Consider the following 22,649-nt stretch of genomic DNA (forward strand, 5'->3'; position numbering starts at 1 on the left):
TTATATAGGGCCCATTCTAAGGCATGTTCTCCACTTTTCTGCACAATACAGAACAACAACTACCATTAACAACATTGTAAAAGACCAACACCACACAATTAGGGCCAGCTTCTATCGCACCTCTGTTCACTCTGAAGATCAGCTGGGCCACACAGCTGCTGAGATGCACTGCCTGCGACCATGGCGGGTGGTAGCATAGACATATAAAGAGTAGACGCCGCATCGAACGCTGGGTCTATTGGCGCTGACGAGCGGTGGGGCGGCCATCTTGGACCGGTCTACCGCTCCACTCAGTGTATCTGTTTGGTCGGTGCAATTGATAGTTTCACTAGTGTCAGTGCATTTAATCAATAACTTACTGAACATTATCCCGCCTATTACACGGCGTACGAGTGAAATAATTCATTTGAAACATAATTTTGATCAAAATACTACTTTTATCGATTTATAAATGTTATAATTTAGCACATCTGCATGTCTGGTCTCTTCTCCGCTGTGTTGCTGAGCCTCCTCCCATTTGTTTTCAACAAAGCCTTTTATAATCAATAACTGGATCGATGGATTATCACATATATGTTACAATGTGTGTAGTCTTATCTGTCATAAACAAGATATTATAGGTTTATATGGGGCGTGTTTGTGTGGCGGACTACAGGCTCTGATCTGATCAGCAGGTTTGGTTTTCAGCCAGGATGTGGAAGGAGCCTCTACTCTCTCTGTAACAGGTTACAAGTCATTTATCTAACATAACTATTAGTCCCAAGCTTTTTACTGAAGGTCAAAATGAAACATAAGGTAAATATCCTGCATAGTTTCTCTTTTCCGTGCTGCGCTGATCAGAGCGGCATCCCTAGCAACGGTGTGTTACACTTGACAACCATTCATTATACAGAAATAAGCATGTAAACATGTCTATGGAAATAACAGCCCGTAGAGAGCAGCAATTGATCAGAGAGCAGCATTCCTGTAATAAATAAATATATAGAGATAAAAGCTATATGTTAGAGAAAATAAAAATATATATAAACCAGAGAATCAATTCATATCAGGTCAGAGAGAGAGAGGGAGGAGAGAGAATAAATAAATAAATATTCCATTCACAAAATACAACCAACAGTAATGTTCAATCTTATTTGTGTAAAGTAATCCCCAGAGCAGCTGTTTTCCATGGTTTTCTGCTGATTGAACAGAAATAATATGCTGCACAGTGCTCTGCATCCTGTTACTTCTGCTGCTCCACTGAGTAGAATGACCGCTTCAAGATGGCGGCCGCATTTCTCGCGGCGCAGCGTTCGATGCGGCGTCTACTCTTTATATGTCTATGGGTGGTAGGGATGGGTGATATGGGCAAAAAAAAAATCTTGATAATTATTTTCAATTATCCGATAATGATAATCTGACGATATCCTTTAAAATGTGATTTTGTTTTTTTGTTTTTTACAAAACATGTTCTAAAACTCCACTTGCTTACCAGGACATCTACGGATAGACACAGCTTTTCAGAACAACAGCTTTGTCGGAAACACGCAGAAATGAACCGTAGCATTAGCGGTAGCAACAAGCTCAGAGATGACATCATCCAGGTCAGAGGTCAGTAGTCAACCTACAGACCCCGGATGTTGATAACAGCTAACCCCGGACTCAGAGGGGAATAGCACTAGCCTATCAGAACTAAATATTGGTGAAATGAAGGAGTTTCTCTGCAGATAATGTGTTATTTAGAGGCTGCATTCTGCTGCCCTGTAGACTCCATTATACGGATATACGCGCCTCTCGGCTGGAGCTCATTTCATCACAACCACTTGGAATGACACCAAAGTTATCTGGGGGAGGAAATGATCGGATTTTATGATAGATATACATTTACAATTACAGACGAGTTCCATAGTACCTCCTCAGTGGGGGCGGGGTCGTCGTACCCCGGCGGCTACGGCCATGTGGCGGCACGGTGGCACAGTGGTTAGCACTGTTGCCTCACAGCAAGAAGGTCCTGGGTTCGAATCCCGGGCCGCCCACGGCCTTTCTGTGTGGAGTTTGCATGTTCTCCCCGTGTCTGCGTGGGTTTCCTCCGGGAGCTCCGGTTTCCCCCACCACTAAAAACATGTCGGCTAGGTTAATCCTCCAGTCAGCACCCCTGACCAAAGGCACTGGCTCATAATCTGGAGTTGGTCCCCGGGCGCTGCACCGCGGCTGCCCACTGCTCCTCAGGGATGGGTTAAATGCAGAGAAAGAATTTCACTGTACTAGCTGTATATGTGACTAATAAAGTACCTTTACCTTTACCTTTATGTTGTCTCGCTCTCTTTTTTTCTTATCTCGTCAGCTCCAAACTCACTTGGCCGCACCTCGGTCACGGACCACAGTGAGGTTTTTCAGACATTTAACTCACATGAAAGAACAACAACAGTCTCAGTACAGATCAGTGGTCGCTGTTGTCGGTGTGTTTTTTTTTTTTTTTGATCAATTATTTATTGGTTTTTTAACAGACAACTGATAGGGCATGAAAGGAAACACAATCGGTGGGGTAGCATAATGAAATACTGCCTTGTTATCTTCGTTTTACCCCATTAATATGTTTTAGTCAAATAGACAGAAACCAAAGTACACAAGAAATAAGCAGTTCACTGCACAGCCAGAAAAAAATAAAAAATACAATTCTTACATTAAACTTTCAATCTTTTTTACCAAGTTTGACCAACAGCTGATATTTTGTGTTTTAGCTGAATGTAATCGTGCAGTGGTAAGCTCTAGCTGTGCAATGTCCTTGTATGAAGAAAGCCATTCCTTGATTGACATTACATGTGGGGGTTTCCAGCGGCAGGCTATCATCCTCTTAGCTGCTGTAAGCCCAGCAAACAGAAGACGGCTATTCTTTGTTGTTAGTTTCAGAGAAGAAATATCATTACCGGGTAAGTAATAGTAGAGAAGGAGAGCAAGGAATAGTTCTCTCCACTACAACAGACAATATACTTGAAATATTTTCCCACAATCTGTTAACTTCCGGGCATTGCCAAACTAAATGAAAAAATGTACCAACGGTATTGCCTGAACAAAAATCACAAAATGGGTTACTTTTAAGTTTCATTTGATAAAGTTTTTGGGGTGTAAAATAAAATCGATGGACAAACTTATAGTGAATCATCTGATGATTCGGGTTTCTAGATGAGATAGTAATATTGGTGTGTTTTTAAAAAAAAATTCTCGTGTCAGAAGTTGAAGCCCCCCTTCCTGGTTCGTATAGACTTATTTAATTTTTTTCGGAACAATTTTGCATTTGGGGGCTGTAACAACCAAAAACGTAATAACAGCCGATAACATAATAATTTTGGCCATTTTAAATGTAATAAAGCCAATAATGTAATAATGTGCCAATAATGTAATAAAACTTTTGAGCTAATAACGTAATAACTTAATAACTGGTGCCGATAATGTAATAATACATAAATATGACTGCAGTTCTTGGAAATAAAAGACTTTTTTGCAGTTTTGTGCAGTTTGGTAATCAAAAATAGGTATAGTGGATGACATAGTCGTCATATTTATTCATCCAAGATATGTACTATCTTCCACCTCTCTCTCTCTCTCTCTCACTTCTACCATGCTTAGAGAACCGGAGGCCAGGACAGACTGAGGTGCAGCCGCCGCTGCAAGATGCTCCGTCCACAGCTCACCTGGCTCCAGCAGGTGCCTCGCCCGAGTCGTCACCAAGCATTCCGACATCTAATCCTATGGCGTGATGAGCCTACTTGCCTGTACTGAACTCCATTGGCAACCCTATGTATATCTCCACTTTCGACTCTGTTTTGTAACTTACTGCCCAACTTTGATGGAGTTACCATGCTATGGCTATGCTCCTGTGTTGCGCTTGCATGTAAACAAGGTTGAACGCTGCTGACGTCATCAGTGCGCCCTGCGTCCTTCCCCATAGCAAAACAGTAGTCACGTGACTCATGCCCTGACCTGACTCCTGTCAACCTTAGGATCTCAGTGCAGATCACTCTATGGGTCATCTACCCCACCCTGGTGGACATATTCATTTATTGGCATGGGACTATTGTTTGTTTTTTTTGTCTATCTTGTCCTTTTGCTCCTGCCTGTATTTAAGGAGGATGTTGCTCTGTGCCTTCTATGTCGTCTGTTGTCTGTCTGTTGTTGTGGAAATTTCCTTTAACTTGTGAGAGAGAAAATCATAAGTCCAGCAAATTGAGGTTTCACTTAAGTACTTTATTTGATCTTGCAAGAGGTGAACTGTCATACACACAAAAGTCTGTATGAGAGTAGTACACACTGAGATTTGGTAACGTCAGGTTACATAGGCACAAGAGCGAGAAGGAGCCATGTGCTCCTCCTTGGAGGCGGCATCATACATTGTCCAATTACATTATTGCATTCTTGCAGAATAAGTTTGCATAGTACAGGTTTGCACTTAGCGCTCATGACATATCATTGGGCTATTAGAAGATCAGCTCATATGTGAAGGCAGGAAGCTAGTGGTTGTCTGTAACTTAAGGTTTGTTGTGGTTTTTTCACACTTCAGCATGTTGACATTTCGTTGACATCTCACTGTGGTTTTGGATATGGAGACAACTGCTTGCTTAAGCGTAATCATCATAAACAGGAACCAAGTCAGACACCTGCATACTGCTCTATGCACAGCAGACAAGTGCAACTTGCGCTTTCTTCAAAGTTCACCTAAAGTTCATGAGCATACATCTTCAAAGTTCAATCAAGGGTCATAAACATAAAAATTTCCATTACACTGTCTGTATGTTGTCCGTTGTCTGTCTGTCTGTCTTTGTGTTATGTCAGTGTGCTCGCTTACGTACTGTTTCCAACACAACTTACATGACCTCTCCAGCAGCAAGTTTCAGCCTGTCTAATTTTAAAGGACCCAGTAAATCATAACTGCTCCTCAGGGATGGGTTAAATGCAGAGAAAGAATTTCACTGTACTAGCTGTATATGTGACAAATAAAGTACCTTTACCTTACCTTAACTCTCATTCTCCAGATCCACCCTATCTGCTTACTATGGATAATGTTAAAGGTTTAAAAATTATTCATGCAAATATAAGGAGCCTTGCTCCAAAAATTGATTTACTCAAAGCCTGGGTGGCTGATCATAGACCCTCTATAATCACGCTCTCGGAAACATGGTTACACAGCAGCATTCATAATGAGGAAATCCACATTGACAACTATTTATTATATAGAGCTGATAGACCTAGTAGAGCAGGTGGTGTAGTTACCTATGTTGCCTCTCACCTAGTCTCTGAGCGTCTAACACCTGAAGTTGATCCCATTCACTTTGAATGTCTTTTTATTAAGATCACTCTACATAAACATAAACAACTAATTATAGGAAACATCTATAGGCCCCCCTCTGCCCCGTCTGAATCTACTAACAATATATTAACCACCATCAACTCACTTAACTGCAAGAATGAGCTGATCATCTTAGGTGATTTTAATAACAATTGGCTGGATCGTTCATCCTCCAAGGACAGAACTCTACTTGGTAGTGCAAATCTCACGCAACTCATCAATGAGCCAACTAGAATAGATCAGAGGTCGGCATCTCTACTTGACTGGATTCTGGTTTCCAACCCTGACAGGATCACTAAATCAGGTGTCCTATCTGACTGTTTTAGCGATCATTGTGTAATCGTCTGTGTTTGGAAGATCAGAATACCTAGGCCTCCCGCAAAATACATTAAAATGAGACAACATAGGAACCTGAATGTTGATAATTTTATTCAGGATGCACTAAATATTAATTGGGAGCAATTTGAACTTATTCCTTCTGTTGAGGATTCATGGAACTTCTTGTATACTGAGTTTATGAATATTGTTGATTTACATGCTCCATGGAAGACAATCAGGGTCAAAGGTCATCACCGACCCTGGATCAACCCTGAGCTAATTAACAGAGCCTGGGCAAAATATAGAGTCACAAGAGACCCTTTTGGGAAACCTATAGATCTCTAAGGAATTCATCAAAATCCAAAACCAAGTCAGCTAAATCTAACTATTACAAGGACTGTCTCTCTCAAGATTTTCAAAATCCTAAACAATTCTGGAAACATATTAACAATATTCTCAACAGGTCTCACAAGGGTTCCATACATTCAATTAAAATCAATAATGAAACTATAAATGACACCTCTACCATCTCTAACTTGCTTAACAAGCACTTTTCAACTACTGGAAGCTCTTCATTTGTTGATTTTTCCTATGCCTCTTCTCACAGTCCCACAAATACCACAACTGTAAGCTCTTTTTCCTTTCGCAAAATATCACCATTGGAAGTTCACCGTGTAATCTGTGAAATGAAGGAAAGTGGTGCTGCTCCTGATGGAATAGAGACTAAATTTATCAAGCTTGGTTCTTGCATATTAATGTACCCTCATGCTAATCTGTTTAATATGTCTTTATCTACATGCTCTCTCCCCCTCATCTGGAAATGTGCCAAAATAACTCCACTACACAAAGGTGGTGATCCTCTAGATGTCAACAACTACAGGCCAATTTCCATCATTAGCTCAGTGGCTAAAATTCTGGAGAAACTCATATTTAACCAATTGTCACAGTACGTTAACGAATCCAAAATTCTGTGTCAATTTCAATCTGGTTTCCAACCAAGCTTCTCCACCACTACTGCACTTCTCAAATTTACAAATTATATATTTTCTTCCCTTGACAAAGGTCAATTAACCGGCTCCATTTTTATAGATTTGACTAAGGCCTTTGACATGGTGGATCGCTACCTACTGCTTGACAAACTCTACTCCATTGGTTTATCGAGACCTGTATTATTATGGTTCAATGCTTACTCACATAATAGGCATCACTGTGTTGCACTAAATGGTACGCAATCAGACTATCTGGTCATGGAAAAAGTTGTTCCACAAGGCTCCTCACTTGGTCCATTGCTCTTCTCAATATTCATAAATGACCTGCCAAAAACTCTCTCCAGTTGCCACACCCATTTATATGCTGATGACACAGTAATCTATGCATCCCACTCTGACATATCACACATACAAAGCTCACTGCAATCTGGTTTCATTTCAGTCCAAAACTGGTTTCACAATAACAAAATGCTTTTGAATAAAACCAAATCCTGCTGTATGTTATTTGGGACCAGGCATGAACTCAATGCATGCAATGAGCTCACTATTAACTGTCTTGATGGATCGCAATTAATGAATGTGGACACCTTTAAATATCTGGGTGTCTGGCTGGACAATGAACTCTCCTTTAGTGCACACATTGACTCTGTATGTCACTTTTAACAGCTTATGCAGATTCACCCTGCAATGTCCATATCGCACCTGTGATATATTACAGCAATGCCGTGTTCGTTGTTACTGGTTGACCTGGTAGGCTTGCCGTACTTTGGGTGGTGGTCTGCGCATGCCCAGTAAGGGTTCTGTAAATACACACGTGCTATGTACTGTTTACCCCGAACTGCTAGTAAAAGTTACTGAACGTGTGCAGCTGCCTCGTTATTGGAATACACCACAGCACCCACCACTGTACCTTACACGAAACACTTGATTGGCTTCCCCCTAATGCGAGAATGCACTCTCACTGGTTACAGTTCATCTTTAAATGCATTTTTGTGACCTGCCCACCTTACCTTAACTCTTTCGCGACCATTGATGAGTAAACTCGTCACAGCCTGCCGAACGTTCACGACCATTGACGAGTTAACTCGTCAAAACCGTTTTTTTTTTTTTTTTACAGATTACGATAATAGACACTCTGAGGTACCCTGTGTGTGAATATGGTAGTCCTCTGATATGTAAAACTGTTTTAAACTAAAACAGTATAAAGGTAGTTTTTTTTTTTTTTTTTTACATTTGTGAATGAAAAAACTACCCTCATACTGTATGGAGCAATACAAACATCTACCTTTAGACTTTCACAGTATTAATATAGAACCTAAAGTAAAAACAAACAATGTCACTTTATCCAACATGGGATGGTAGTGCAGCCGGTGTAATGCAAGTTTCGACCAGCGCAGCCTAGTGTAACGGATGTGCACTCACTCCACCCATAAAAGACGTGCTAACCAACTTGCCAAGCGGTTGTCAACCTCTTGGCGAAGAGGTTAGCATCGTCGCCTCCGGTGCGGGAGGTCTTGGGTTGGAACCCCACCTAGGGCCGTGAGAAACACAACGCAGAGGGCCAGATATGACATCGGCTACACTAGCGCAAGGTCAGATTGCCAGAATGGTAGATCGCGCTGCGCTGAGATAGACAGATTCAGCTTGGTGCAGTGGAAGTTTTGTGCGAAAATGTCCCGCCGAGGGTGCGCTGAAAGCTCGCCACCTCCAACCAGGTCTACTCTCAGCGCAGCGTGAAGCGCAGCAGGTGCAGTGGAAGTTTGGCTGACTGACCTGCAGTGCACACACGTCACCAAGACCTCACAGGCAGATCTCCACAGTTCCAGACACATTTCAATGCAATAAATATCCACAATAACCACTATTTAATGCAACTAACGGAATCAACACGTGAATTTATATCTATATAGATTGTCCCGTCACATCTGACTTCAGATCAAAGCAGAGATCAAAGGCTGTCGGTGCGTAATGGAAACTCCACCTGAATTAACACAGCAGGGACGAACTGGCACTGAAAAGCAGCTGTGGATGTCCCAAAAGCAGGACTGAGGGTGGATGACTGCATGTCGCTGCCGTGTTGAGATACCACTCTGCCCTTGTGATGATCGCTTTATTTATTTATTTACTTATTAATTCATTAGCGCGAGCGACCGCATCACGCAGCCGTAATGAAAAACAAAACACAAATCTTCATCTCTCTTAGTCCACCACAACAGCCTCGGTATCAGATAGTCAGTATATAGCCTACTACAGTATACTCAGCATCTCTATCACAGAGAAAAAAGAGAAAAAAAGAGACGGACAGAGAGAGAGAGAGAGAGGGGGCGAGCGTCCTTTATGCTGATTCCATCCCTGTTACCATGGTGTTTGTTTATGTTGTGATTAGTGTACACCTCTCAGGGTTTAAATACTAAATGTGAGTTTCTTTATTAGTTTATTAGTTGTTGTTTCTTACATTGGGCAGCCGTTCTCAGTGTATCAGATCAATCCTGGTTAAGTATATTAGTAAACTCATTATTGGTCACTCTGAGCTCGGACCCCCGGACCAAAACAGCTGTTTCCTCCTGGGAGAGGTTCGGCCTCTGGCGTCGCTGTTTCCTCCGTCCATGTCCAAGTATAAAATGACAAACTTGCAGCGCGCATCACCCGCCGCGCAGTTAAAGGTGAGGAGAGGAACTCCTTTGATTGGTGAAGATCTGACTCGGCTGTGTTAATCCCACTTCTCCTCCTCCTGTCTCCCTCCCGCCCTCTCTCCTCCCTCTTCACCGTTTGCGCCGGTGGGAGGGACGAGGGGAGGGGCTGCGCTGGTCTAAGTCTGACTGCGCTGTCCAGCAAACTTGCGAAATGGACCTGGGCCACACCCCGTTGGCGTGGCGAAGCTGCGCTGAGGTTAGACTTCACCCGGTCTAAGAAACTAGGGCCCAATGTGTCAAGTCAGTCACACACACACACACAGACTCTAGAGCCAGCTTCATGTGATTACAGTTACACACACACAAACACACACACACCTTCATGTGATTAAAACACAGTTAACGTGCAACAGAATTTAAACTTAAACCATGATTTAATCTGGTTTTAAAGTTAAACCTTGTTGGTGTCAAATGCGTCAAATGCCTCTCGTGGGAGCAGCTGATAGAGTCCCCCCCAGCTGAAAGCAGCCCACCCCACCAGCCAGAGGGTCCAGGACCATAGGGACTGCAGTGGAGGAAGGCTGCCTTAACACCCTGCACAATGGCACCCAGTACACAGAAGTTAGACAGGACCAGTCAGCCCATCACCTGGTCCGTTCAACAAATCAGTTTATGCTACTGCGATTAATGTTAATCCACATGACGCCTGTTTGCTCCGTCGTTCTTGGAGCAGCAAAGCTCCACCCAGTGTTTTCTCTAGGATTTTTTTAAGGAGTGGCGGCGCGGAGTGCCCCCCCCCAACCTCGTCATCACGTTCATGAGACCCTGGCGTACCGTGATTTACACCTTTGGTAACACTTGACTTGAATATGTATTCATCAGATTGACATAACAGCTGTCATAAACATCAATGAATACTTCTGACAGCTGTGGTTAAGTGTCATTCGGTAAGTTATGTCACTTTTGATGCAAAGTTGACATTGTTTGAGATGTTTTTGTTAGGAGAACTTGACATAATTTTAAAATTTTGGCAATTAGGTCTGCTATGACAGTTTAAAATGTCTTTATGTCAAGTTCTCCTAACAAGAACATCTCAAACAATGTCAACTTTGCATCAAAAGTGACATAGCCTAACTTACCGAATGACACTTAACCACAGCTGTCAGAAGTATTCATTGATGTTTATGACAGCTGTTATGTCATGGTAATGACAGTGTAGGAGCCAATATTATGTTAAAGAAAGTTTAGAGTTTTACTGTAGATTACAGCGTGTTTTATATTAGTTTTGGTTGTGTTATACATTATTGCCTTATATTGCATAGATGTCAAATTTACCACAGCACCTGAAGTAGGCGCTGCTCATGCATACTGCCTTAGGCGCTGCACATGCACATTGTTTTGTTTTGAAGAACTTGTGAAAAGTACAAGACGTGGATTAGCAGAGTGGTAATAGGTACAGGGAAAAAAGGTTTTTTGACCGTCACTTTCAGATGTTACCGTTACGTTAAGATGTTGTGGACCGTTGTGAAAACCAAGAGAAGCTTGGAATGGTGTGTATTAATGGAAATACCTGGATTCTGCAACGAGAAATAAAACAACGAAACTACGACCTGACTCTCCGGTGGTTTGTGAGTAGTTAAGGAACACAAGACAGTAACATACGAGTCGAGCCGGCTGTACCAGCCTACTGCTAATAAATCGAGTGGCTTTGGAATTAAAATCTACGTTTGCCACTACAGACAGTGTTATGTCAATCTTATGAACACGTATTTAGGTAAAGTGTTACCACACCTTTTATGAAGAACAGGAGGAATTTGCAGCTGCTGAGTCAGAGAACTGCAGTGAGATGGAGAGAGGAGTGGATTACATAGAAGAGCACAGTGTTTCCACTAGGAGTTTTTGAAGTAAGTAGCTAGTGGTGGTGGACTGTTGACGCTGGCAATCCAATCCCGCTCTATAATAACACTAGGCTATATGTGAATTGATAAACAGAGCGGATTGAGGATTTTGCTTTTTTTGCTTTTACACACTAGTGTGACGTCCGACAAAGATCAAACCCGCCAAGTGTAAAATCACACTGATCTGCAGCCTACTGAGACTGTTATTATTCTGTCACCTGAGTTAAGGAGGTGCACATGTGTTACAGAAGTTACAGCAGCAAACAGCACTGAACCACTGCCTCTGTCAAAATAAGAAGATAATTCAAATAATATAAAAGCCAAGTGGTGACAATTAACTGGCGCTTATTTTAACATCCATTAATTAACATTCAACAGACATTAACATGGCCGTAAGAAGAAGCAGATACCACCTGTGTGCAGGGAGACGTCTGTAATAAACCTGATTAATATAAGAGGAGATGTTTGAAGCTATAACTTACTGAACATGTGTAGCATGGCAACAGCTGTCACACATTACATGACGTGTAATAAAAACACACAGTTAGCTGACAACAAGTTGGATTCAGGACAATTCAGCTCTGAGTCAAAGAAAAAGTGAAAAGAGAAAGTAAAAAGCTTCTGTATTCTCGACTTTTTTATTGATAATGGTAATTCATTCTGGGGACAGCTCTCCATTCCGACACCCCTCCACTTCGACACCCCGCTGTTCCGAAATACCCCCACTTCGAAACACCGCTACTCCGACACCCCCTCCTCCCCCCCGCAGCTGTCCAAGGTGCTGAACCGCGTGACGTTGTTTACATTCTGCTTTGTGGCTTGTCTGTGAAACGTGTGCTGCTCAGGGACTGGGCAGATCTGTCCCACTTGCTTTCTCCCAGACTCCGTTGTTGGAGATCTCCCACACAGTAATAGAAATACACTTTTTTTCTTTTTCTCCCTCCCTGCTCCGCTCGAGCGCGGCTTGAGCTCACAGGGGCGCGAGGCTGCAGCAGCCACCGCACGCACTGACAGCTGACTGAGGGAGATGCTTTGGTTGGATTTAGGCAATGAAGAAAGGAGTTGGTTAAGTTTAGTAAAAAGACCAGGTAGAGGCTAGACAGGCTAGAAGCATAATGAACATTATGTCATTAATACAGTATGAAGTATTTGCTTGTTTTGCAGTTAATTATGCACATGATCCGTTTGACCCCAAAAAGGAAAAAAGGATCACTGCGCACTGCACAGCCTCTGGTTCCTTTCTGATTAGGTCCGTCTGTCCGTTCGGAGTGGGGGGGTTTCCCCCACTGGCCTTTTCGGAGTAGCGGGGTCTTTAGAAAAAATAGAAAACCCCGCTATTACGATGAATGGAAGTCTATTGTCGGAACGGCGGGGCTTCGGAAAGGCGGGGTGTAACCATTCATTCTATAATAGCTTGTAATATATTTACTCCAAATAAAAGCTGTATAGGTTACATGCAGCATGCCTCATTAAATGCACAGACTCTGCAAATACAAACATGGAAATATTTCAACTTTATTAATCAACAGACACAAGCAATAACCTGTTCTGTTTTATGACCAACACAATATTTGACACATTAAGCGTAAATTGGCCTTCAGTCACCTCTATATATTATATTAAATAATGCTTGAACCAGTGTGAATTACATCTTTTTATTTAACTAGGCTAGTTAAATCACAGTAAGGCAAGGCAAGGCAAGGCATCTTTATTTATATATCGCATTTCATACCAAGGCAACTCAATGTGCTTTACATAAAGACAAAACTTTTTTTTTTTAAAGAACAGCATAAAACAGCATAAAAACAAAAAAACACAGTTAAAGGACAATTCCAGGCGAATTCAACTCATGGGTGTATTTTCATATCATTTTAGGTCTAAAAGAATGAATCTGAAGATTTTCAGTTTAATGTCTCCTGTTTTGCGGTAGTTGCGTCTGTCCCCGCATCGCTACGGCAGCAATGAATGGGAGTGGATGTAAGTTCTGCTGTTTAGGCTGTTTACATCCCTCAAAGCCGCATTTTTTTTCCACAGACAGCATCAGATGGCTACTCAAACATGCACCGAGAAGTTTATTTACTTCAAGCAAGCCGACATGTTTGTAAAAGTCGATCTAATTCAAAGTCTCCCGGAGTCTCGCGCGAGCCCGAAGTTGCAGTGCTGGTGTATTCAGGCGCAGTCGGAGCTACCGCTTGTGTCATAAACACAGGAATATCAACTCTTTACTTGCTTGAAGTGTACATTTTTTTCCACAGACAGCGTCAGGTGGCTACTCAAAGATGCGCCGATAAGTTTTTTTTACTTGAAGCAAGTAAAGAGTTGATATTCCTGTGTTTATGACACAAACGGTAGCTTTTCCCACTGCTCCTGAACACACCGAGCACGGCAACTGGGTCTCGCGCGAGACTCCGGGAGACTTTGAATTAGATCGACTTTTACAAACATGTCGGCTTGCTTGAAGTAAATAAACTTCTCGGTGAATGTTTGAGTCGCCATCTGATGCTGTCTGTGGAAAAAAAATGCGGCTTTGAGGGCTGGAAACAGCCTAAACAGCGGAACTTACATCCACTCCCATTCATTGCTGCCGTGGCGATGCGCGGATACGCAACTACCGCAAAACAGGAGCGATTAAACTGAAAATCTTCAGATTCATTCCTTTAGACCTAAAATGATATGAAAATACACCCCCGAGTTGAATTCGCCTGGAATTGTCCTTTAAAAGCAGGAGCAAAGAAGTTCAAGCTCTGCAGTAGCCTCGCGTCACCAGGCTCTTCAGAGAGGCGGAGAGCCTGGTTTCTGATAACTCCAAATTTTTCTGCTGTGCAAACAGCAGCAGAAACCTCACAGAGGCTGCAGCCGTCCCTGTTTCTATAACAGTTGTTTGTGGTGAACGGATGTGGTGACAGTTGGGCTCTGAGAAAAGAGAAAGTGAAAAGAGAAAGTAAGAATAAAAAAAGATTCATGTTTTATTTCAGGGGTGCTCACACTGTTTTCAGCCTGAGAGCTACTTTTAAAGTGACCAAGTCAAAATGATCTACCAATTTTTGGTCGTCCAGTTGGTCGGACTATGCGGCGGCGGGGGGGGGGCTGCATTTACCGTGCGCCCCTGTCTGTATGTGAACCTGTGTCTGTCTATGTGCGGGCAGAGATGAGAGATGGTGTTTTTTTTAATAATCATGCTAGCGTTTCACCATCTCTCATCTGTCAGCCTCTCAACCTGCCGCCTCTCTCGCTTGCGGGCGCACCGCACGTAAACACAGGTGAGGAGAAAAAAAAAAAAAAGTTTTTTTTTCTGTTAGTGGGAAACACTGATCAAGCTGTGCGTACGCACAACTCTGCGCAATATTCCATTGATAAATCACACCGGACCCAAGAATGGTGCAGACATGAACACACCTCATATTCCACCCCCAGAATGCCTCAGCACAACCATATGGTCAGCACGTGCATAATTAAGTAGCCATGTGCTCTGTGGAGCGGCAACAAATTAACAACAAAGACAACGGGCGGAGAGCTTGATTCACCCGGAATGATGCTTCGGCGGACCTGCCCTCGCTTTTGAGGTCGGTTCTTTTACAGTCTATGGGTCGGTTGTGAGAAAAATGCTGCTGTCCAGACAACTGTGTTTTTAAATTTTTTTTTTTTTTTTTTTTTTGTTCTTCATCACGCGATCGACCCAAATGTCTTCGCGATCTACCGGTCGATCACGATCGACGTAATGAGCACCCCTGTTTTATTTTCTTTATTTTTTTTATTTAAGAGACAGTACATATTAATAAACATTCAGAATGTAAATATGTCGTGGCTAATGTCTATTTCTTGTCCCATCGGCAGGTAGGTGTTGGATAAAATGTTATCACACAGGGCTCCAGACTAACTTTTTTGACTAGTAGCACAGTGGCCCCTAACTTAAAGTTTTAGGAGCGGAAGCAGAAAATTTAGGGGCGCACATCGAAATCAACTTGCAAGTAAACTTTCACATTTCCTCTAATTTTAACTGTGTCACTGATAAATAATTTGATAAATGATAAATGCATTAAATATAATGTTTTAAATTCACATTTTAGAGTGCAACAGTTTAAATATTGAAAATATAAAGTTAATGTTTAGGCTACCCACAGCTCTTATTTTCACGCATAAGCCAATCACAGTGGTCATTAAAAAAAACGGCAAATTTACTGGTCGCACATGCGCGAGTAGATGAAAAATTTACTTGCATTGTCTCAAATTTTAGTCGCAAAATGCGACTATTTAGTCGCAGTTTGGAGCCCTGTCACACACACACACACACACACACACACACACACACACACACACACACACACACACACACACACACACACTCTAACCCTAACGAGGCCTGGGCGATAAACCGAAAATTTACAGATACCGAAATCTACGACGATAACCAATGTCATTTTGCCCATGTCAGTATATTTGGTGATTTTCAAAAAAAGTAGTGCTGTCAAAGTTAAGGCGTTAATTTTGACATTTATTTTTAAACATTTAACGCTTTAAAAAGATTAACACAATCAACACCGTTTTGTTTACTACTGGTGGCGGCTGACCCATTACCTTTGGTGATGTGTGCAGGCAAACCAGGCAAAGCTATGTACCCGCTGTAGCGCTGTTCGTCTTCACTATATTAGGTTTTAATATGTCTTGCGAGTAATTGACCGTTTAGATGACCAATGACCAGTTAATCCACATGACGCCTGTTTGCTCCGTCGTTCTCGGAGCAGCAAAGCTCCACCCAGTGTTTTCTCTAGGATTTTTTTAAGGAGTGGCGGCGCGGAGTGCCCCCCCCCCCCCAACCTCGTCATCACGTTCATGAGACCCTGGCGTACCGTGATTTACACCCCATTCTATAATAGCTTGTAATATATTTACTCCAAATAAAAGCTGTATAGGTTACATGCAGCATGCCTCATTAAATGCACAGACTCTGCAAATACAAACATGGAAATATTTCAACTTTATTAATCAACAGACAAACAAGCAATAACCTGTTCTGTTTTATGACCAACACAATATTTGACACATTAAGCGTAAATTGGCCTTCAGTCACCTCTATATATTATATTAAATAATGCTTGAACCAGTGTGAATTACATCTTTTTATTTAACTAGGCTAGTTAAATCACAGTAAGGCAAGGCAAGGCAAGGCATCTTTATTTATATATCGCATTTCATACCAAGGCAACTCAATGTGCTTTACATAAAGACAAAACTTTTTTTTTTTAAAGAACAGCATAAAACAGCATAAAAACAAAAAAACACAGTTAAAAGCAGGAGCAAAAAAGTTCAAGCTCTGCAGTAGCCTCGCGTCACCAGGCTCTTCAGAGAGGCGGAGAGCCTGGTTTCTGATAACTCCAAATTTTTCTGCTGTGCAAACAGAAGCAGCAGAAACCTCACAGAGGCTGCAGCCGTCCCTGTTTCTATAACAGTTGTTTGTGGTGAACGGATGTGGTGACAGTTGGGCTCTGAGAAAAGAGAAAGTGAAAAGAGAAAGTAAGAATAAAAAAAGATTGATTCAAGGAAGGTCTTAAGTCTGGACTTAAATGTAGTTAGAGTGTCTGCCTCTTTGACCCATGGAGAGAGCTGGTTCCACAGTAAAGGAGCCCGGTAACTGAAGGCTCTACCTCCCAGTCTGTTTTTAGAGATACTGGGAGTCACTAACAGACCTGCATTCTGGGAGCGGAGTGCTCTGGTAGGACAGTAAGGAATGATTAGTTCTTTCAGATAGGATGGAGCTTTATCATTAAGAGCCTTATAAGTCAGCAGAAGGATTTTGAAGTCTATTCTAGATCCTACGGGAAGCCAGTGGAGAGAAGCTATATCTTATCCATATCTTCAGTACTGTGCAGAAGTCTGGGGCAACAACTACAAAACATCTCTACGACCATTAATCATCATACAAAAAAGGGCAATAAGGATAATTTCACAACGCTGGCTATCAGGAACACACAAACTCTCTATTCTTACAGTCCAAAGTACTAAAACTTACAGACATCGTGGGCTATCAAACAGCGCAAATCATGTTCAAAGCAAAAAATAATCTATTACCAGCAAATATACAAAAATTATTTAGTATTCATGAGGGGAGTTATAATTTAAGGGGTAAAAGTAACTTTAAGTTAACGTTAATTCGGACAAACAGGAAAGGTTTTTGTGTTTCAGTCAGCGGGGTGAGACTATGGAACAATTTCACTATGGAGTTGAAGCAGCGTCCAAGCATGAAACGGTTTAAAATGAGGTACAAAGAGTCTATTCTCCAGAAGTACAGGGACGAGGTAAATGTTGGGTAGCACCAAGTGTAATGAAGTTGCTGTGCATATTTATTTCTATCTTTTTATACTGGTCATTATCTTGTGGTGTTGTTTGTTGTTGTTGTTTTTTTGTTGTTGTTTTTTCTTTTTTTCCTTTTGCATGTATGTGCGCGTGTATGTATCTGTATGTGGACACGTGTATGTATGTATGTATGTATGTATGTTTGTATAATTAGTATGTATGCATAATTAGTGTGTATAAGTATATTATTAGTAAACGTAAATTAAATTAAAACGTAAAGTAAATTATAAATAAATTATATTCATGATTTTGTAACATAAGATATGTTTAGACAAGGATCTTAGCTAGACATATATAAGGAGAGGGGGTGGGAGTTTATACGTTTTACTTCTTCTCACTCCTTTTCGAATATGTATTCTATTTTTTCATGTTTAAATGTTTTGTCTTATTCTCCTTTTTTATTACTTTATTTTCATATTCGAAATAAACATTTCAATCAATCAATCAATCAAAAAAAGTGGGAGAGATGTGCTCTCTCTTCCTAACTCCTGTCAAAACCCTTGCTGCGGCATTCTGGACCAGCTGGAGACTCTTTAGAGTTTTTCGGACATCCTGACAGGAGAGAGTTGCAGTAGTCTAGCCTAGAAGTGATAAATGCATGCACTAGTTTCTCAGCATCACTCTGGGAGAGGATATTCCTAATCTTAGTGATACTGCGCAGATGGAAGAAGGCGGTCCTAGTCATGTGTTTTATGTGGGAGCTGAAGGAAAGGTCCTGGTCAAAAATGACTCCAAGGTTCCTCGCAGTTGTACTCGGGGTCAGGGTGATGCCATCTAGAGTAGCGATCTGATTAGAGAACGTGTCCCTGAGATGTTTAGGTCCAAACACGATGACCTCAGTTTTATCTGAATTCAGTAGCAAGAAGTTAGAGGACATCCAGGATCTAATGTCTTTCAGACAGTCTTGCAGATTGATCAGGCGGCTTCTGTCATCTGGCTCCATGGACAAGTAGAGTTGCGTATCATCCGCATAACAGTGGAAGTTGATTGAGTGCTTGGGCGCATGACGTCTGTCCGACTACCCATTTCTCCGACCATACATTTCTTTATTTTTGCGTCCATCAGTCCGACCTCCCACTTCTCCGGCTTAAGTAGCCCTAACCCTTAACCTTACCCTAAACCTAACCTTAACACTGCAGAATGGGTAGTCGGAGAAATGAGCCGCCGGACTTATGGGCAGTCGGACTGATGTATGCTCCCCTGAGTGCTTCCGGATGATGTCACCTAATGGGAGCATGTAAAGAATGAAGAGGACTGGCCCTTGGCTTGGTCGGGCGTCGCGCCTCGTCCGATGGCGTCAGGTCCTCGTCTGTTTGGTGTGTTCATCTCCATTGGGGAGCGTCAGTTCTCGTCGGGGCTGATTCAACATGCTTAGTCGGGAATCGTCAAAGTTCAAAGTTCAAAGTTATCTTTATTGTCCCAGTTGGGAAATTGATTTGCAGCCAGGATGTCCAAAATACACCGTCAGCTGTCGGGAGAGTAGACTCGTCGGGTACTCTGATTGGCTGTGTGCTAGCTATGGCGATTCTGATTGGCTTAAAGTCAGCAGGTTCCCGATCCAGAACAGAACCCCCGCGATGGGGTTGGTTGTCACAATGTGTCAGATTGTCTTTGATGTTTAATAAATAAATGTTGAAATAAGCTGGAGAAATGAGCAGGATACCCATTGAAACCCAAGACTTTAAGCTACCTTGTAATGTTGGAATGACTACTCCTGGATGTTTTGATGAGGAGATATGCACACAAAACTAAAAAGTGTGACAACCAACCCCAGTCTCCCCTACAGCCTGTGACCTCCCTGAACTCTTTATTTTCACTCCCATTTTTACAGTAAAATAATTTTCCCTCTTTTACAGTTAATGGGAAGTACCCTCACTGTCAAAAACAAGAAAGGACTCGCAACACTGTAGGAGCTCCCAAATATACAAACATTTATTAGAGGACTATAAAAAGGACAACGTTTCGAGCAGTGCGCTCTTCGTCAGGTCAATGTCAATGTCAAGTACCCTCACTGTCCAAAGGAAATGACCCTAATAACCCTCTAACCCTATAAACGGTTCACGGCCAGTGGATACTAGAGCTGTGCATCTCTACCAGCCTCACGATTCGATCCGATTCCAATTATCTGCTTAACGATTCGATTTATTCTGCAATGCATCACGATTCTTCTCACTTTTTTTCATTACTGCTTATTGTGCACAACATGGCTAATTTTTCATCACTTACTACAAGCAGTCGGATACATATTGTTTTGGACTCCTATTCATTTCAAAACTTCTGTGATATAATCACATAAATCACTCTTAGACATATATGTCTAAATGTTCATCCCTGAAAACCAAAACACAAGTCTATCCACTGTAGCCTAGTGCATTACAATTTTATAGCCTAATACTTAAATAATATAAAAAATAAGGTTTTCATGTAGAGCAGCTATAGACGTTGGAACTAGGGGTCCGACCCCCTCCCGCACTCCATCAGCCTCCCTGTACCCACAGCATTACGCTTAAAAAAAAAAAAAAGAGACTCTGAATTTAAACAATATTTGTCTGACTTACATTTTTCTCATATAATGCATAGATCTCTGCTTTTGATGTGATATGCAGCCTGAGCCTGCCTGGCTCCATACAGCAGCCTGGCATCTGGTGTATGAAGGCTGCATCTGACAGCTCAGTGTGATGCTACGGCCGACAGCCTTTATTTCTAAATCCCTCAGTTTATTTTTACACATTAGCGACCAAGCTCATCATTCATTAGTTCATCTTCATCTTCCTCACTTAGGCTACTGTTCTCCTCGCTGCGCTGTTGGACCTGGGTCTCTGTCACCGTTTCGCTGTAGCGCTTCACTTTCATTTTCTGACGGAGCAGAGACCCAGGTCCGACAGTGCAACTTGTCCCTCTCTGAAGCAGAGGATGAGGTCAGCTTCACTCCAGTCAGTCTTCACATGCAGACAGTCCACAAAGTGGAAAGAGTTTCTTATAACCTCGTCAGTTTGTTCCAGGCAACAGAGTATTTTATTTTGAAAATAAACCGGATGTTTTATTTTGTGTCTATGCACGACTTCCTGTCCGCACGAGCTGCTCTGTGCTGAATTGATATGCCGTGCTCCGGTAATATAATCTCTGCGTACGTGTTGTGGCGGCTTCGGACAGCTGGAGCCTGACACAGGACAACGGCAGGCGGTGGAAACTGACTGGAATCAAAACAGTGTGCATGCCATTGCAACTCTGCCACTGAAGTAGTTGAAACCTCACAACTTTACTGTCCAACAGCGGCCAGAAATATAATATAATAAAAGGAAAAAAAAGCGATTATGTCACGTTGCTGAATCGATGCAGAATCGTGCACGGCCAAATCGCGATGCATCTTAGAATCGATCATTTTTCCCACCTCTAGTGGATACTGCAGGGCCTACAATGGTCCAGACCTGTTGATCTTTCTTATTTTTTTATTTTTTTATCATTGTGACTACATTAAAGTTCATACAACATGTGTGCAGGGAGATATCAGTAATAAACCTGATTAATATCAAAGGAGACGTTTGAAGTTAACTTACTAAACATGTGAATACCATCCAACCCCACATTCTGGACAAGCACCTTTTAGAACAATTTAATTTAATTCTAATCTTGTAGGTTGGATTCTGGATTTCTTAATGAACAGGACACGGCTGAAATACACTGGGAACGGCCGTGGCGTGAAACGTACGTCGCGCGACGCCCGCAGCAGCTCGCGCCCATTCAGTCAATGGAAGCTCCTCCACCGGCCATGTGAGCGACGCGCACTCCAGCGGCCGTCGCGCGGCGTTTCTCTTCTTTTTCGCGCCGAGTCTATTTTATTTCCTGGTGGCGTGGCTACGCGGCCCTCCAACAGGTAGAAAACTACAGAGAACTGTGTATAAAACCAATATATTACGTTTAAAAGTGATTAAAATAAATGTCTCATGTACCAGAGGCAAAGCCAGTAGCAGTGCAACATTATGGGGTTTGTTTTTTTTACATTGTGGATCCACGATCGTGTAGTTAAACAGTTAATCGATACCATTTAATATAGTCTGCACTTGCAAACCTACATAGTCAGCAGATTACCTGTGAAAAAGGTCCTGTCAATCCATTTTAACAGGAAGGATGTAAAAATGTGTTGAGATACATAAAGTCACTCATCGTAATAGCGGGGTTTTCTATTTTTTCTAAAGACCCCGCTATTCCGATAAGGCTATTGGGGAAAACCCCAGTGTGCAGTGCGCATTGATCCTTTTTTCCTTTTTGGGGTCAAACGGATCATGTGCATAATTAACTGCAAAACAAGCAAATACTTCATATTAATGACATATAACGTTCATTATGCTTCTAGCCTGTCAAACCTCTACCTGGTCTTTTTACTAAACTTAACCAACTCCTTTCTTCATTGCCTAAGCCCAACCAAAGCATCTCCCTCAGTCAGCTGTCAGCACGAGCGGCGGCTGCAGCCTCGCGCCCCTGTGAGCTCAAGCCGGGTTCAGCCGCGCTCGAGTGGAGCAGGGGGGGAGAAAAAAAGTGTATTTCTATTACTGTGTGGAGATCTCCAACAACGGAGTCGGGGAGAAAGCAAGTGGGACAGATCTGCCCAGTCCCTGAGCAGCGCACGTTTCACAGACAAGCCACAATGCAGAATGTAAACGTCACGCGGTTCAGCACCTTGGACAGCTGCGGGGGGGGGGGGGGGGGTTGTAGTTTTTATGTAGACAAAACCATGATGATCCTGTTTTGTAATGCTTTTATTGAGTCCATTTTAGCCTTTTCTTTTAGCCATGGTGTGTGGGTGAGAGAAGCAGAGACTGGGCTGGAGCTCAGCACAGTGTTCCTACCCGCACAGGGAAGTTACATAGTGCAGTTCCAGACACCATTCATCCTATTAACTATTCTTCTATTAGTTTAGAAACATTGTTTTAAACTACATAGTGGGCTTTAAATCAAATAGTAAATGAGTATTGGAAAACATAACATCATCTTTAATAATTAGAAATACAAATGATTATTCAAGTCAAGATGGAGTACATTTATTTTTGAAGATAGTACAGTTTAAGTACAGTATGAATTCAAATTGAGGTGACATTTAACCCTTTGTGGATGACAGTCGCTGTATTTATCTTGGTTG

This window comes from Trachurus japonicus, chromosome 7 (assembly GCF_045865225.1).
Source record: "Trachurus japonicus isolate A0001 chromosome 7, Traja_1.0".
Lineage (NCBI taxonomy): Eukaryota > Metazoa > Chordata > Actinopteri > Carangiformes > Carangidae > Trachurus > Trachurus japonicus.